General features: G+C 52.9%; 1 protein-coding gene across 7 annotated transcripts in view; it reads left to right on the top strand.

Annotated features, from left to right (window-relative positions):
• Window positions 1-13,162, top strand: part of Ahdc1 (AT-hook DNA binding motif containing 1) — a 65,155-nt gene that overhangs the window by 36,225 nt on the left and 15,768 nt on the right. For all 7 annotated transcript variants that reach the window (XM_063235869.1, XM_063235870.1, XM_063235868.1 and 4 more), the window contains 3 exons: window positions 6,817-6,994; window positions 12,671-12,781; window positions 12,934-12,971. The gene's annotated coding sequence lies outside the window, so the exon portion shown is untranslated. The remainder of the gene's footprint in view (window positions 1-6,816; window positions 6,995-12,670; window positions 12,782-12,933; window positions 12,972-13,162) is intronic.

The following is a 13,162-nucleotide window of genomic DNA, read 5'->3' as shown; positions in this document are numbered from 1 at the left end:
TCTCCCCCTTGTTCCCGCCCCATTCTGTGAGTGTGTCTCTCCTCTCAGCTGTCTCTGTTGGTCTCTGGGTGTGTCAGTCCCTCTGTCTCAAGCTCCCTGGGTTGCTGTTCTGTTGGCCTGTCTGCGCAGCAAGCTCCTTCTCCATCTCTTGCCCTCCATGTGTCTGTCTCCATGTGTATGTGTGTGTGTGTCTTTGTCTCTGCATCATCCTGCTTGTCTCCCTCTTTGTCTTTTCTTCCTCCTTCTCTCTCTTCCTGAGTCTTTTTCTTGCCATCATCCTTCCTCTGGCATGCTCCTTCTTTCTCCTTTCCCCTCCCTCCATCTCTTTCTCCTGAAGGCTCATTCTGCCCTGTTTCTCTTGCCCCCATGATCTCCCTCTTTCTGCCTAATGCTTTGCCTTGATTTCTCCCTCTGGTTCTTTGACTCTCTAAATAAATAAGATTTCTTTCAGGTCTCCCTTTCTGTTTGCCACTCCCCTTTTAACCACTGACTAGGGAGTTTAGAAGGGCCCTTCAGAAATTTCTAGGGGCCATATGTCCTGAAACTCCCAATGGCCATGCGTTGTTCAGGCTGAAATAGGAAAGAGTTTAAGGTTAAAGAGCCTCTCGGTGGGATTTTGGCGGTTGGAGCTCTGTCCACCTGGTCTACCTTCTACCAGCCACATAAGGGTAAGAGGTAGTCCCAGAGACTAAACCCGCCAAGAAACCCCTTAGCTATAAGGACTGGGAGAACAGCATATTTAGGCTTTGCTGATTTCTGAGATTTGTCCTCCACCTTGCTACAATAATGGGTGTTTCACACTCTGCCTCAGTTTCCCCCAGTGACATACCCTTGCTCTTTCTGAGTTCTTTAAAGTACTTGGATTTCCTGGAGCTAAGTCAAAGTTATGAGGAACAAAAAAAGACTTGAGTAACTTCTACCCTTGTGCTCACCAATACCAAGACTCAGCCCAGAAGAACCAGGGCCCTGGTAGAATCAAGAGTCCTGTCTCCTTAAGTGCTGGGTGGAGGACAGTGCCCGCCTTCCCTCAAGACTGGCAGCCCCTGCTGTCTACCCCTCCCAGTCTGGGCAGTGGCCTCCAGCCTTCCTCCTGTCCTCCCTTGTCAAGGAATGAGCTTGGAGTCATGGGCAAACAGGCCTGGGGTAGGAATCCAGGCCTCTAGGGCCAGCTCTTGTCTCCGGGTGTGGTGAGGCCTGATCTTGCAGACAGTTCTAGGACCCTGGGGTCTGGGTACTACTCACCAAGAGGGGAGTAAGGGTGCCTGGGGGAGGTGGTTGCACGCAAGGCATGCTGGGCCCCCTCTGCGGGTGGGTGGGGGGAACAAAGCTGGCATCGAGGCCTCAGCTAAAATTAGCTGCTTCCCTGCGCGGGAGCGAGCATGCCTGCCAGCCGCCCAGATCGCCGCTGCCTCGGCAGGCCATCTGTCGCCACGTTTTGCTCAGTCCCCCAGGGCCCCCAGCTCCAGCCACCCTCAGGGGCTAGAGGGACTCTGCTCTGAAGCTGTCCCTGACCAGAACTCTTGAGTTCTGTGGCTCTCCTGCTGTGTGACCTTAGGCTAGGCCTGTCCCTCTCTGGGCTCCCGTTCAGAGCAAACACTGGACACTGACATCCCAGATCCTCTAGCGTTCCAACCATCAGATGCTGTGGCAGGTCATGAGGGTTGGTGTGTGGGCTGCCCCCATCCCTTTTGAGTTGCTACTCCAAGACTTGAAGGTGGGCCAAGTGAGGTTTAGGGTAAAGGTGAGAAGATGACAGACTCCTGTCAGGTTCCTTGATCTTAGGGCAGTTTGGTCTGCACTATATCCACATCCTCCTCCCCCACACATACCTCCAAGCAATCTTAAAGGCACAACTCCAGGTGGGAAGCCAGGCGGTAGAGATTGTTCAGTGGACATGGCTTTTACTTTGACTTGGACACTCTTGCCCTCTCTTGGGCTGTTTTTCTCCTTTTTGTAAGGAGCTTCCCATTTCTTGAGCACCTGCCCTCTTTATACTACATGTTTTCACAGAGGTGGTGGTGTTGTGTCTTCAGATGAGGGGCATACAGAAAGATGAGCTCCTTCATGAGCTCGGAGCCAGGGCTGAAGGCTCCAGTCCTCCCCTGTTCTTCCCACTGTCCCACAATTTCATCTTCTTTGTGACACTGGCACTTTCCTAGCAGTGTCCTCTTTCCCCTTCCCCAAAGCCAAAGAGGCTAAACGACTGCCCCAAGGTCATCCAGTTTGGCCTGGGAGGAGCTCAGACTTGAACCCAGGCCTCTTGGCTCCCAGCCTCCCTCACACTGTGGCCAGCAGGCTGGGCTCGTTCCCCGGGTGAGTCATCCCCCTGGACTTTGGCCTCCTTGTCGCCTGCTCTATGGCCTGCAGTTTGGAGAGGGGGCCTTTATAAGGAAGAGAGGCACCCCTCACAGCAAGGGGTCTCAAACCAAAATCTCTGTGAATTGTATGGTGACACCTAACCCTACGCCCCTACTCCCCACTGATCTCTAAACAGTCCCACAGAAACAGCCTTGGTGATAGCCTTACCTCCGCCACCATTCTACCCTGCTCCCCCTAGACACATGGCTATATTACAGGAGAAATGGAGTGGGTTGGGGGCTTGGGGAAGTGGCCTCTCCAGGTCATTGCATTCCAAGGATCCTCCCTAGAGGGTCTCTAGCAATCCTCTCCCCCAGCCAGGGCTGTCTGGCTGCTGGGTTACCCAGCCAGGAGGCCACAACACCTCCCCTCCTGGTGTCCAGGGACCAAGGTCACACCCAGAGCTCTGTGTGCCTCCACCTCCTCTTGGGGCCAGTGGTGTTTGTCACTGGGGCAACGTGTGGCTGTGCCCAGCTCTGGCAGTGCCGGGGTGACATTCATGCCCTGTGAGCTGTGACGCCTCTGCAGGCAGAGGACAGCATCACCTAGGCTGGTGACAGAGGGGAGGGGTGTGGGTGGGCTGTCACCTGTCCAAAGTAGTCAGGGAGGTGACATGTCATGTACTGTCCCACCATCTGGAGAGAAAACTCAGGGAAGGATCACGATTGTGTTCCTGCCTCATACTGTGGGCAGCAGAGGAGTTGTCCCACTGAAAAAAGTCTTATTTCATGGAGGAGTGGGTGACATGGAGGAGGATGTGGTAGTTGTACTGTGGTGAGGGGTGACAACCTGGATACCTGTCCCATACTGTCTGAGGGTGTCAGATGTGACCATCTCACACTTCCAAGGGAGCGACAGGTTTATATGCTTAGCTCATCCTGTTAGGAGGGTTGTCACTGACTCGTACACCTGTCTTTCAGACTGTTGTGTGTGTGAGAGAGATGTCACCATGTGCCCATCTCGTGCTGTTGTGGGGAGTGACATGTGTGATTATCTCATGCTGTTGGGAAGTTGGCAGTAACTTGGGAGCTTGTCTCACCCTAAAGAGACAACATGTTGCCTGGTGGTGTGAGGCTGGCAGTTGGCAGGGCCTCCCCATGCAGACCACAGGGCCCCAAAGGGCAGGTCAGAGGAAGTGTTTGAGGCCTTGAGCATAGGACAAGTGTGGGGTAAGGGGGATTTCAGTGCCGCATGACCTACCTTGTGACCCAGGTGCCAGCCCTTGGGACTGTTCCCCAGGAGGAGAAGACCCAGTGTTTTTCAGATAGTGTGGGTAGGGGCCTCTGGGGCTGAGGCAGGTGTGTGACTGTGGAGATGGGGCACCAGGCAGGGTTTGCAAGGGGAGCTGTGTCCCCATGGACCTGGGGACCCTATTCCCTGCCTCTTCTGCCCCTGAAACTGTTAAACTAATTAAGGCTGTGGAGCCGCAGGATTAATCGGGGCAGCTTGGCGCGGGCCAGGAGCTCAGGTAGTCGATTAGTGTGCCGCGGAGGATATTGGATTTCTGAACCGCAAGTCAGCACTATTCGGGCCTGTTATCTCTGAGGCTCGAGGGTCAGCAGGCGGGAGGCTCAGGAGGCTTCAGTGCTGGCTTCTCCCGCCCGCTGCATGTCCACTCCCCTACCCACATGGTCCTCACCCGGCCCTTCCTGAAGCCCACCCTGTCTGCCTTGCCATCTCTTTCTCAGCCTGGTGAAGAATAAGCTGGTCCCCAGTTGTCCCTTTATTTTCACTGCCATCTCTATTGGCAGAGATACCCCTGTGCTCCTCTCCTTGTCCCTGACAGTTGTGCTGGGCCTCAGCTTCATCTCTGCCTGGCCCACCCAGTGCCTCAGCCTCTCTCTAGGTCTCAGTCCAGCTCACCTCCACCTCCCTCTCCCTGTCCCTCTTTTTGCGAATGTGTGTGTCTGTCTCGCACAGCTTCTGTCTCTGTCTCTCCTGTCTCTGGTTCTGTTCTCTCCTCTGTGCCTGCGTCTCTCTGTCTTCCTCTCTCCCTCTGGCTCTCTCTTGCTTGCTCGCTCTCTTGTGCGCTCTCTCTCTCTTGTGTGGTCTCGGCTGGTGTCTGCAACCAGAACAAATCTCCCCCAGCCAACACCCCCTGAACAAGGAGGCCAGAGCAGCTAATGGGAAACATGTGATTCTGCCTTGCGCCTGGAGCACCGTGAAGGGAGCCTTAGTCCCAGCCCAGCCCTGCTCCCCCTTGCCGCATTCCCCCCACCACACTGCCCTGTGCCTCCCCCAGTCTTGAGTGGGCACAGTTGCAAGTTCCCTAGTCATTCACATGGGGGGAAGCTGACATTTATCAGTTGGGGAGTATCAGATTGTGGAGAGGCTATGGACAGCTCTACTCCTTAGATCCCTACAGCCCGGGGCCAGGCAGACCCCATGCAGACTCCCCCACCCCACCACCATATGTAGGAGAACAAGGCCAAGATGAGCCTAGCTGTGGGGGCCCGGATGGGGGCAGCCAGTCCACCTCCACTGAAGGGCTCTGGGGCCACACAGATTTCCATCTTTTCCGCCTTCCTGGGCCTCTGGGGAGCTGCAGAGGTAGGGGCTCCCCGAGGGCTTGGGAGCTGCTGGGCTGCATTTCTGTGCCCACCCAACCACAGGGAAGGGGGGACAGATCAGAGGAGGGAGGCTCTGGTAGGTTGGAATTCTCCTTCTCTGCCTGTGGATAAATTGTCCCTAATCCAGGCTTGGGGAGTTGTCTGGCTCCTACAGAGAGAGAGAGAGAGAGAAAGAACGCAGGAGATAGGGAGGGTGAGCGGGAGGAGGGAAGCAGGCACATACAAACACAGTGACACAGACACACACACTATCTCACAAAGGGTCTCTCCCATGCAGGCGTGCACATGAGTTACACAAAGGTACCATGCAAACACTGAGGCAGGCATCATTGTGCTGACAGGCACACAGTGGCACACTAACTCATATATGTTGACACTGAAACACAGCTATCTGGCACAGTCATACAGTGACATAGCACAGGGTCCCGCCAACATACATATAGGTGCACAAACACATAATAATAGGACCATACAAATGCACACACACAGAGACATCCACAAGCACATAGTGACCCATGCTAAAACGACTCAAGAGAACACCGTGACCAGTTACACCGTCACATCATGACCCTGAAAACCCAGAGAAAAGCAGAAGTAGGAGGGAGGCAGTTCTGACCTGTGTGATACCTGTGCCTCCAGTCACAGACCTCAAGATTGGAAACCTGCAGGGACAGCAGAGGATCAGCTATGCGTGCCCCCAGCCCCCTGCCAGACACATCCAGAGAGCCCTGAGACAGGAAAGAGCTGTTTTGGCTCCTGACATAGAAAGATGGAGAGGGCCAGGCATAGTATGTGCACATATGGGCATACTCAGCAGCTGGGCACACCTGTCACACAAAGGTACAGGCACTTACACCTGTGTCTTCATAGGCATACAAACACAGGTACGCAAAGAATAGAAATCCAACTCGTGCACATACCCCGTGTATAACTGAAGACACTGACCCCAGGCACATGCACACCCTGGTTAACATGTTGACCACAACTGAGCAGACACACAGTCCCACATATGTAACCTCTTCAGCATGTGTGTGCCCATGCAGGTGTATAGAAATACAGACAAGCAGGGGCTAGGAATGTAGCTCAGTTGGCATAAGTGCCTGCCTGGCAAGCACAAGGTCCTGAGTTTGATTCCTGGTACCAAAAAAAAGAAGGAAAGAAAGAAAAATACAGAAGAGTATAGAGTAGACCCAGAAACCCCTGTACAGGTATATTCACCCAGACAACTGAACACTGGGTGCATTTATACAAGCAGAATCTAGCACACAAATTCCCAGGCAACCAGAACCTAAGCAGTCTATGAGTCCTGATTTCCAGATCTCTTCTGGGCTCCAGTACAGACCTCAAGGAGGCAAACAAATGGGCAGGAAGCAGTGGGGGCTGGGAGTGGTGAGGAAGGCGATAGTTATTAGGGAAAAAAGAAGGTATAACCAGTTGCTGATGGAGTCTGGTAAGTACAGGCTACAGATGCACCTTCATGGAAATGTGTGCCACTGTCACTGAACAGCAGTCCTCACACCTGCATTGCAAACAAGCTTAGTATGTGCCGTTGCCCTAGTGTTCCTCTCCATGCATGTGACTCTCTCCACTTTAGGAGGTTACTTGCTTGAATTGAACCAACGACCATCTGACTCCTCAAGGCCAGGTTCCTTCTTCTGTGGGATGTGTGCTTGTGCATATGCATGCATACTTACATGAGCACCTAAACATACAGAAACGTTGTTTAGCAAGAGTTTGAACTCTTAAGAGACAGACTCACAACTCCCTGATGGGATGAGGCAGGAGCTGAATTGGGCTCCATCTAAGATAGTCTCCTGGTTCAAAGTCCCTCTGCACCCTGCCCTCTGGCTCCATGTTTACGCCTGGTGTGCTGTGTTTACCTCCACAGATGGGAGCTTGCCTGATGGTCTACTCATCAGCCTGGACCCCAGAGCCTGCCCAGCTGAGTGTGTGCAAAAGGCTGCAGGTGAGGGGCACTGCTCAGACTTCTGCAGAGACCACCCTGGAGACACTGACAGAGACAGGCCTTTCCTGCTGAGCCTGGCCTTGCTGCACAGCCTGCTCAGGTAACTGTGTGAGGAGGCCAAGCCTGCGCCTGTGCCATCTCCAGTCCAGTAGGGATCTACTCCCACTTCAGCCAAAAAGGTGCCCTTTAAATCAAGAACCTAAGCAGCTGGATGTGGTAGTGCATACCTATAATTCCAGCACTCAAAAAGCTGAAGTAGGAGGATTGCCTTGAGTTCGAGGCCAGCTTGGGCACACAAAGTGAATTTAAGACCAGCATGGATTTCACGGGGAGACCTTGCCTTAAAAAGACAAATTCAATCAATCAATCAAGAACTGAGCAATATTAACCCAGCTTACTCAAAATCCTCATTAACCAGAAAGAGGAATTGAAGCACATGGGTATACAGTGACCACCCCCAGGCCTGCCTCTTAGCCTGAGAACTCTTCTCTACACCTGAGAAAACTGGGAGGAGAAAGGGATTGTAACACCAAGACACAGGGAAGAAGTGGAAACAAGTATGTTTGATGTGTGCAGCTGACCCCCAGGATATTTGTTGAGGGGGGTCTGTGGAAACAGAGCTGGGAGGTCTTGGTGAGTTGCCAGGTGGGCCTCGGCTGTCCAAGTTTACTGGGATGCCCTCAGAGTGTTGGGGCAGCGACAAGACACGCCTCCCTTTTCCTAGCCTAGGTTAGCCCACTCCCGGCTCTGGAGCACAGAGGTCAGAAGCGCCTGTCTTGCCCTAGAGAGGCAACTCCCTGAACTGACACATGAAGCCTCAGGCTCCAGGAAGCTCCCTAGGGCCCAGCCTGCCTGCTGGGGACCTCACCCAATTTCCAGAGGAGCATTCCTGGGGCCTGAGGTCTGGGGTGGGGCCTCCTGGGATTCGAAGGGTGGGGAGGTAGGCTGAGGGAGGATACAAAACTGGGTGTACACAACTGTAAATTTACTGGCACTTGGGCCTGTGTATAAGCAGGTGTGTGTAAAACACTGCTCGGGTACACAGGCTTGTATATACTAGAGTTATGTAAGTGGACAAGGCTGGCGAAATGTTCTAGAGCTTTGTGTGCAGTACATTGGAGTAGTGAGTGTGCAGGATGCAGGCTTAGTACTGGGCAGGTGTGGGCATACTGAAGTGTTGTGTGTGCCACAGTGTATACTAGGAAGATGTGCAAATGAGCTGGTTTAGTGTGTGCTCTGGGTTTTGGGTGCACTGAGGGTGATGTGTGCACATGGTTCTGTTTGTGCTTTGGAGGTGGGCCGGGCAAGCCTTAGCTGAGCTGGGCTCAGCAGTGCCCAGCCTTGTGGCCAAATTGCTGAAGTCACTTCCTTTCCAGCAGCCACTTTCAGGAGGAGGAGTTCTTCAGACCTGGGCGGGAGGGGCAGGGCCGAAAGGGTTGCTCTCCGAGGAAGGAGGTGGGTGGGGGTGAGAGGTTGTGGGGAGAGCCTGGTGGGACTGGAGGAGAGTGTCCTCCGGGAGACCAACCGAAGGAAAGACAAGGACAGAAGTCTGGAAGGGCCAAGGGCAGGAGGGGATGGGGGCGGAGCGGGGCAGGAGGGAAATACAGTCCCTGGGTGACCTCGGTGGGAGGAAGGGAGGGCCACCGGCAGGGTGAACCTCAGGTCCAGTGAGAACTGGCAGTGGCGCCTACACACCTGGCATTCAGGGCAGGGGGCTGGCAGGGGCGGTTCAGGGGCAGACCTACTTGCCAGGTGCCCCACTCTGGACAGGAAGGGGGTGGGCGAGGACTGCACAAAGGAGCCCTGTGTGGCTGGGGATAGGGTAGGGTGGGGTGTGCTGTGCTGTGGGGGGGCCCTAATGGCCCCCTCAGGGTGGGGCGGGGCCAGCTCCCCTTGGGGGCATCAGTGGCTCTGAGGGGACACCTAGTGGCAAGGGAAGGTAGTGCATCTGGATGACCGAGGTGGCAGGAGGTGACTGGAAGCTAGTAGGTGGTTAGACTAGAAGGCAGCTGTTAGAAGTGGTGGTAGGGACTAGGACAGTTGGAAGAGGCAGGCTGGGAGGGAGCCAAGCAGTTTGGTTTAGAGAACCCCACAAAGACGAAACCCACACTCCAGAAAAATTGAATGACATGATTGTCCTTAAGAGTGTGTGAGTTAACCTCTCCATGCCTACATTTAAAGTGACAGGTACCATTATTTCCATCATTGTGACATTTGTTAAGATTTTGGCTGAAATCAGGTTGGATGATCTTCACCCTAATTGGGTGCACAGGTGGGAGACTGAAGACCAGGAGCCTGAGAGGGGTGATGCTTAGTTGAGGGTAGGACTCATCCTGCAAGGCAGTAGGAAAAATCTCAGGGCAGCAGTGCTTTCCAGTGCAGGGAGGACATCCCTGGGTCTTCAACCCTGCTGGGAGGGAAATGGGAGGGAGAGTGCTTGCAGGCTGGAGAGAGGGTCATGAGGCCGGAAGTGAGTGCTGAGGCTGGCAGCCTGGCTCCCCTGGGGAGGCTATGGGTGGGGGAGGGGAGGAGGACTGGGGAAGAGGTGGGATGGTCACAGCTACAGCGGGGAGGGTGGAGCTGGGGACTCAAGGATGTGGGCTGGTGCTTCCCGGCACTGTGTGCAGCAGGTTGGGGCCCCCAACCCCCTCCCAGGCAGCTGGTGTCCCTGTGGGCAAGCACAGACACACTGACCCAGAAGCAGGCAGGCAGACAGAAGGACCCTTTTGACTTTGTTCATGAACCAGGGCTAGGTGGTACCCTTGGGAGGGGAGCCAGGGGAATGACCGCCTGCTGGGGTGTGGTGGGGAGGGGAGCCAGCTGCTTCCCTGGGATCCTGAAAGCTTTAGAAAAGAGCAGTGGACAGTCAGGAGGACGTGGCCAAAGGTCTTCACGGGTGGGTGGAACAGAAGCAACCACTAGAGAGGAGGTTGGAGGTTTGTGTCTTCTGCCAGGATCACACCCTAAGGCCCCAAGTGGGAGGTCTGCAGATCTGGGAGGCTTGGTGATCCTGGCCTGCAATGAAGGAGGGCTAGTGGCTTCCGGGAAGCATCTCAAGAGGACATCAAGAGCCATGGGTCAACCATACTGTTAGAAATTGGGCTTGGGGATTCCAGAATCTGAGCCCCTTCCCCACCATGTGAAGGTATTACCCACAATTCAAGAGCAGCAGCAACACTCCATATTCTAGGAGCAGGGAGAACTTGACCTGGGAGGGGCCAGGTCCACAGCCAGGCAGGAGAGAGAGAGCAGAGTCCTGCGTGAGCCAGGAAGTGGGGCAATATGGAGCAGCTCTGAAGCCTGGGACCTGCAAAGAGGGAAAGGCAGTAGCCAAAGGGACAGTCCACCTTGAAAAGTGACAGAAGCACCCTTCATGTGACATTGTGTGGCTTTGAGCAGTCTCTTCCTCTTCGCAGCTCTGTTTCCTCATCTGTGAAGTAGGAGGACATGAAATGGCACTAGAACAGAGTATCCACTGAGGTAGCTGATTAAAAATACAGATTCCCAGCTGACCCTCACATGTGTGACTCAGACTCCCCTGGACTAGGGCCTGGGTATCTGGAATGTTATGCTTTTCCCCAGGCCCAGGGTTTGGAAGCCAATGGCTTAGATAATTTTAAGGTTCCTCCCAGCCTTAAATTAGACCACAGCTCTGCAAGAAGCATTTCCAGAAGTGACTGAAGGAGAGTTGTAAGAGCTGGGAGTGAAAGGAGGCTTTGGCCTGAAGAGCAGAATTAGAAAAGCTACCTCTGAGCAGCTGTGTGACTTCAAGCAAGTTTCACAGTGGCTCTGCGTCTGTTTCCTGTGTAATATGAGGCTAGTAAGCCATGCATGTCTCCTGGGTTGCTGTGAAGATCCAGTATATCATATATGTGAAGGTATCATGTAAATAGCAAATCACTGCCCACCAAAGGGAGCACAGAGGTGTCCTTTTCCATGCCATGTTATCCTCAACTTAGTTCTGCAGTCTTCTAGGGTGACAACACTGGGCATTATGGCAGGGATAGGGGTCTGCATATGTCCATAAGGGGTGGGCTCTGGGATTTAACAGTAAATCAGAGATAGTACCAGTGTTTTGTTTTTTGTTTTTTAAATTTCATTTTCTTCTATTTTTCTTGTACTGAGGATTGATTCCAGGGCTACTCTAGCACTGAGCTATATGCCCTGAGCCCTTTTTATTTTGAGACAGGGTCTCAGTAAGTTGTCCAGGTTGGTCTTGGACTTACAATGCTTCTGCCTCAACCTTCCAAGTAGCTGGAATTATAGGTGTGTGCCACCACACTGAGCCCATGCTGCTCTTTTAAAACCCTTCCAGTAACTGGGACCCGTTCAGCTCTCTGAGATCCTCCTCCTGGGGATTGGTCCAGCTCTGAGCTCCCAGTTTCCCTCGGGAGGCAGACAGGGATCTAAATCCCAGCTCTGCCCTGACCAGCTAAGGGAGTCAGTTGGTAAATATTTATGTAGCATCCATAGCCCAGGCCCTGGGGTCAGAGGATACAGTGGTAAACAAGACAGATGTGATCCCTGCCCCTGAAGAACCTACACTCTCAGGGGACACACACTAAACAGACAGTCGCACAAGTAATTGATTACAGTTGTGATAAATACTATGAAGGTGAAATAGATAAGGCTTTGAGAGTACATAGCAAAATCCAGACCATGGCTGGATAGAGCATTAGAAAGAGTCTTTTTGCTTTTCTTTTCTGCCTGCCTTTTTTTTTTTTTTTTTTCTTCTTCTCTTTTTTTCTAGTACTTGTTACTTAACCCAGAGCTTTCATGCTGAACTATATCTCCCATCCTTTTTATTTTTTATTTGGAGACACAATCTCACCAAGTCACTAAGTTGGCCAGGCTGGGCTCAAACCTGTGATCCTCCTGCCTCAACCTCCCAGAGTGCTGGAATTACAGCTGTCCACCTTCACACCTGGCTCAAAGAGTCTTTCTGATGAATGTGAAGTTGGAAGGGAGCAATGCCAGTTAGGGAATGTCCCTTTCCACATTATTGTCTCTATCCCTTCCTTCTCTGTCCAGGCATTCTTCTTGGATCACTTTGGGTCTAGAGAATAAGAGCCTCTGGGGCTGGGGATTTAGCTCAGCGACATAAGCACCTGCCTTGCAAGCACGTGGTCATGAGTTCAATCCCCGGTACCCATAAAAAAAGAAAAGAGAATAAGAGTCTCATGGGAAAGGCAGGACCGATTGCTGTCTGTGCTTCATTCATCTGTCCATCCAGCAAACATATTTTTGAACCAGTGGGCCACATGTTCTGGGTATTGAGAAATAGATACATCTGCATCGCGTAGGACAGATATCATTGCCCACATGGTGCTTTACATCCTCAGTAGATGGGTTCTATAAAAATGGGAGGATAATTATATTGATCTCAGGTTTGCAGGGGATAAGATAATCTATATAAAGTATTTGGTAGCAGAATGTGTCCCCAACAGATAGGTTCATAAGACCTCTGACCTCAGGCACACTTCACTTGTATTTTACAGCTCTTATCTCAGTAATATATATCTAATCACTTAATGATTATCTGTCTACCTAGTCATTGTGCAAAGTAGGCCTTCCATAAATAATGAATGTATGAATGAATGATGTTATTTTGTCTCTAAGCCTCCATTTCTTCATCTGCCAAATGGGGTTATTAATAGCCCCTACCTCACAGGATTGGTATGAAGAATTAAAGGAAGCGATGCCTGGACAGCTTCCAGCCCATTACCCTGTGTGCAGTAGGTGCTCACTAAACCTGAGCTGCAATGGTCCTTTCCAGGCGCTGTCCACACCCCAAGGCCTGGGCTCAGGCCGAAGTTGCTCTACAGCCCCCCAGCTGACAGCCAGCGATTGGCAGAGCCCCCAGACACGGGGGCCCTCTCTCTCCCAGGTCAGCCGGGTGTGCACACTGGAGGGAGCCCTGAGGGAGCTGGGGTGGCACCTGGAGGAGGCTGGGCCAATGGGCAGGTGGGCAGGGTTAAATGTGGCCACCAAATCACGGGGAGAATTCAGATCTCCTGTTGCCTGTCTTGTTGCCCACAGAGATCTCCAGTGTGACAGCCCAGGCGGCAGAGCCGAGGGTGAGTGGCCAGGGTTCTCCTGGAGACCTGGGGATGGGGAAGAAGTGAGGCCGGATCTGGGATAGGACTTTCTGGCCCTCTCCTAAGTTTGACCTGGAGTGAAAACCTCAGACTGCTGATGGTCTTCATTCTCCAAGACAGGGGTCCTGTTGTTCCTGAGCCCATAGCCAGGATGTAGAAGGCATCAGTTG

Source organism: Cavia porcellus, unplaced genomic scaffold (genome assembly GCF_034190915.1).
Source record: "Cavia porcellus strain 051 isolate PalLab524CR breed Dunkin Hartley unplaced genomic scaffold, mCavPor4.1 scaffold_25, whole genome shotgun sequence".
NCBI classification, from domain to species: domain Eukaryota; kingdom Metazoa; phylum Chordata; class Mammalia; order Rodentia; family Caviidae; genus Cavia; species Cavia porcellus.
Note: the sequence above shows the minus strand (reverse complement) of the source record. Positions and strands in the feature narration are given on the sequence as shown.